The 5,000-nt window shown below is 47.5% G+C and overlaps 1 protein-coding gene across 2 annotated transcripts in view; it reads left to right on the top strand.

The window, feature by feature from the left end:
* Positions 1-5,000, top strand: part of adipor2 (adiponectin receptor 2) — an 18,432-nt gene that overhangs the window by 474 nt on the left and 12,958 nt on the right. The gene's annotated exons all lie outside the window — the stretch shown is intronic.

Below are 5,000 nucleotides of genomic sequence, written 5' to 3'. Positions count from 1 at the left end.
CTGTTTGAAGGCAAGCCTCGTTTCTATTTCTGAAATGTATTTTGTCTCTCAACTGTGTTGATGGCTTGCTTGTATATTTATCATAATCCCGTTGGCATGTGCTGTGTCAGATTGACAGTTCGATTTTAAAGTGTTGCCAGCTATGCCGTGTTAACCTTGGACGATAAGATGTTGGGAGAGAAACATTAGCCGTTCAAAACAGCTAACTTTAGCCTGATAGCTTGTTAGCTTGTAAACAAACCATCATTGCAATAATACGGATGTAAAGTTTGAAGTCTCCCGTGTGCAAGCTAACGTTAACAGTCAGACTGGTTTGCGAGCTAAAGCGTTTTTCGCGGCGTGTTGCGGCCGCTCAGATGTATGTTTTGAGGAATTTAAAGTGTCAGCAGCTCGCTAACATGAGAATCCACCGAGTTGGACTTTCTTTGTCTGACGGTGCTCCTCTCTGTCGCGTAAACGCTGTTTCTCTTACACACTGCTGTGCGCGTCGGTGATGTAGTCGCTGTGGTCTCTTGCTGGCTGGCTCACCGCATATTTCCCTGCTTATCTGCTAATGAGTTTGTAGCAGAAGTTGATTCAGAGATAAAGTTTGCCACCGCTGCCGCTGGCGCTGGCTGTGAACAAAAAAAAAAGTTTTCTTAACTCTGAAGTTCAGGCCTCCTGCCCTGGAGCTGACGGGGCTGGAGTTAGGAGACATGTTAGATTCAATTCTTTTTTTATTAAATGACGGAATTAACGTGGTAGCTAAGATTTTACCGATATGGACTAACGACTTCAGCAGATGTTCACAGTATTTTACACACGTGACGGATAACGTTACCGAACTTGGTGTGTGTGTGTGTGTGTGTGTGAGGGAGAGAGGCGGAGCTACATTACTAACATAATTGTCTGATGAAATATGGTCTGGTGTGCCGTGATCACGTGCTGGTCTCCCGTAGCTGTTTATTTCGTCAGCCAGAAAAGTTCTCCCGGTGGGGTTGAGGTTGACATGCGGCTGTTTCCAATTCTATGGATTCCACTATTTTGACTGCGTGACGTTGCAGCTGTCATCCGCTCCAGGTGCGCGTGTGCTTTGTACTGCTGGCGACCGTTAACACACATTCACGAGCGCATTTATAAATAGTCCCGCTGACGAGTCAGACCTGACCCGCGGATAAGCATCTTACTCCTCGCGCAGACAGGCCCGGTGAAATTACCTTAGCGCGCCTGTGATTCCGGGTGTTACGACGCACATTTCTGAGTGGCCGGGTGGAGCTTTGCCTTGCCCTCCGTGTTAACGCTCACAGACGCGAGAGACTCAGACCACACTGCAAAAATGCTTTTCTAACCTAGTGTTATTACTCTTATATTGAGATGAAAAAATCTAGTTGGTCTTGTTTCTAGCTAAATTGTACTTACCTAGTGCTTTCTTGGTAAGGTTATTTTTGCCTATTTCAAGCAAATATTACTTATTTTAAGAAATCTTAACAAGCCAAATTTGCTTAACGCACTGGCAGCCAAATTTGCTTGTTTTAAGCAAAATCCTGCTTAAATATGTAATTATTTGTCTTAAATCTAGAGGGGCATTTTTTGCAGACCACAGATCTGACAGCGTAGCAGCACCTGACACCTGTAGCTCACTGTGGTGTGTGTGAGTGATATGGACACAGGTGGAGGTCAAGCCAGCTGTTTTAAAACGGTTTAATACTATTGCCCATTACTACGTAACCTATGTAATACTTTGCTGAACTGTTGTCACACTTTAAGACATTAAGGGAGAAATCTTTTCTATCGTTGTCGATAAGGCAATGGGTTAGCGTCCGATGCTGTGTATGACGGGGTGCGTGAGTCACACAAGCTCCTTTTAAAGGGCGGGAGACTGGCCCAGCCCTCACCCCAGCTGTCAACCCAGACTTACCCGGTGTGTCTGTGTGTCTGTGTGTGTCTGTGTGTGTCTGTGTGTGTGTGTCTGTGTCTGTGTGTGTCTGTGTGTGTCTGTGTGTGTCTGTGTCTGTGTGTCTGTGTGTCTGTGTGTCTGACCAGCACCGCAGCCGTTAAGCCCAGACTTACCCGATGTTGATATAAAAACAAACCAACAACAAGCTTATTTCTGAAAGAAGACAAAAACAGACTAGATATCCACAAGACGACAAGGCTGTGGTGTTGGACACACACACACACACACGCGTGCGTGTGTGTGTGTGCGCCTGTGCGTATGTGTGTGTGTGTGCGCCTGTGCCTGTGCGTGTGTGTGTGTGTGTGTGTGTGTGCGCCTGTCAGCACTTACTCAGGCCATCACAGTTGAATGGTTCCCCTGGTAACGGGTCTCCTGTTTGCCCTTGGCTGTTCACACTCTGTGTGTGTGTGTGTGTGTGTGTGTGTGTGTGTGTGTGTGTGTGTGTGTGTGTGTGTGTGTGTGTGTGTGTGTGTGTGTGTGTGTGTGTGTGTGTGTGTGTGTGTGTGAGAGAGTGAGTTTTATTGGGGTAAGAATGTGTAAATATCATCAGTTTGTGGTGTGTGTGCTATGAATGTGTTACAGGCATGTAATTGTGTGTGTGTGTGTAGGTGTGTGTGAAGGACACGTTAATGTCACAGGTCCCTGGCTCGTGGTCTTGGCAATGGTGTGTGTTTGCGTGGCTAATATGTTTGAGTGGAAGTGTGTGTGAGGTGACAGGCCTCCCCTCAGTACTCGTCTAATTAAAGTGTGTGTGTGTGGCACGCCTCCCCTCCCCTCCCCTTGTGACCCCTGTACTGGTCTAATGCAGCGCGAGAAGCGAGACTGCTGCCAGATCTCATGATGAGAGACTTTCAAACAAAGAGCCGTGTGTGTGTGTCCGTGTGTGTGTGTCCGTGTGTGTCGCTGGTCCCCCCAGCCGCTGGTCACAAGGCCAGCTCACCCTAACCCTCCATGGCGCCAACATGGCCTGTTGTTTGTCGTCTTCTCTTTTTCTCTCTCTGTCGCTCTCTCTTTTTCTCTCTCCCTCTGTCTCTCTCTGTCGCTCTCTCTTTTCTCTCTCTCTTTTCTCTCTCTCTTTTCTCTCTCTCTTTTCTCTCTCTCTTTTCTCTCTCTGTCTCTAGTCCTCTGTTCTGCTGTTTGTCTGTCTGAGCTCTAGTCAGTAGAGCTCTCATAAGGACTGTGTGTGTGTGTGTGTGTGTGTGTGTGTGTGTGTGTGTGTGTGTGTGTGTGTGTGTGTGTGTGTGTGTGTGTGTGTGTGTGTGTGTGTGTGTGTGTGTGTGTGTGTGTGTGTGTGTGTGTGTGTGTGTGTGTGTGTGTGTGTGTGTGTGTGTGTGTGTGTGTGTGTGTGTGTGTGTGTGTGTGTGTGTGTGTGTGTGCTCTCCAGGAAAGGTTTGTGTGTGTATACTCTCCAGCAAGTGTGTGTGTGTGTGTGCGCTCTCCAGGAAAGGTGTGTGTGTGTGTCTCCCCATTCATTTAGATAGCAGCCAAGATGGCTGTCAAGTGGTGGGACTATTGTGTGTGTGTGAACATAATATGTATCGTTTGATTGGTGTGTGAGCAAGGAATAACAAGTAGGGTTCAAGCAAAGGTGTGTGAGTGTTACCTGAAGAACCTGTCTATTTACTGTCAAGCCCGTTCTTGTTATCCCAGTTCTTGTCCACCTTGTCAGTCATTTCATCCTGTTCTCTGGCCTTACACACACTCTCTCTCTCACACACACTCTCTCTCTCACACACACACACACACACACACACACACACACACACACTCTCTCACTCTCTCTCTCTCTCTCTCTCTCTCTCTCTCTCTCTCTCTCTCTCTCTCTCTCTCTCTCTCTCTCTCTCTCTCTCTCTCTCTCTCTCTCTCTCACACACACAGTCTCACACACTCTCACACACACACACACACACACACTCTCTCTCTCACACACACCCACCCACACACACACACACACACACACACACTTATCCACCCTGTCAGTCATTTCATTCTGTTCTGTCCTCCTGAAAAAAAGAAACAAAAACTCCAAACAATAATTCTCATAAATAAATAAATAAATGTCCCTAAACAACTAAACTGCAAAAGTAACTCTCCAAAATCGTGAGTAGACGTCACACCTAGTCTTACTCCAAACGTCCCCTTCTCCGTCACACAGGGGTGTGAAGATGTTCCTCTCTGACACACACATCGCTCTCATCACCTGTTCTGGGCCGCCATTTTCTATCACATCGTAAATCAATGAATACAATTAATACATATCTATCTATATCGACTTATTATCAAAACATACATTTCCATAGACTCATTCAGCAGGGTTTACCCACAACTGTGCGTGTGCGTGTGCGTGTGCGCGTGTGCGTGTGCGTGTGCGTGTGCGTGTGCGTGTGCGTGTGCGTGTGCGTGTGCGTGTGTGTGTGTGTGTGTGTGTGTGTGTGTGCTCGCGCCTTGCCCTCTGGGGGTGGCACATACAGGGTAACCTGACACTGGGAGAGGGAGCTGGAGAGGTATTAGGGCTAAAGGCAACACACACACACACACACACACACACACACACACACACGGCCTCCTCTACACCCTCAAGTCTCAGAGTACCAGGCGTCTAATATAGGCTTCAGTTGAAACATGTGTGTTGGGTATGTAAGGTGTGTGTGTCCAGGATTCACTTTGCCTTTCCTCTTCCACACAGCTACAGTTGTGTTTGTGTGGAGAGAGAGGGAGAGGGAGTGTGTTTGAGAGAAAGTAATGTGTGTGTGTGTGTGTGTGTGTGAGTTCCTGAAGTCTGAGGGGAATCTTTCTGTCTCGTGACCATTATCGTGTGTGCGTGTGTGTGTGTTCGTGTGTGTGTGTTCGTGTGTGTGTGTTCGTGTGTGTGTGTTCGTGTGTGTGTGTGTGTGTGTGTGTGTGTGTGTGTGTGTGTGTGTGTGTGTGTGTGTGTGTGTGTGTGTGTGTGTGTGTGTGTGTGTGTGTGTGTGTGTGTGTGTGTGTGTGTGTGTGTGTGTGTGCCACCCTGCAGTCTGGAGGGAATCTTGTGTCTCGTGACCCTTATCTCATGTGTTTACTCGCT

Source organism: Sprattus sprattus (assembly GCF_963457725.1).
Source record: "Sprattus sprattus genome assembly, chromosome: 14".
Classification (NCBI taxonomy): Eukaryota; Metazoa; Chordata; class Actinopteri; order Clupeiformes; family Clupeidae; genus Sprattus; species Sprattus sprattus.
Note: the sequence above shows the minus strand (reverse complement) of the source record. Positions and strands in the feature narration are given on the sequence as shown.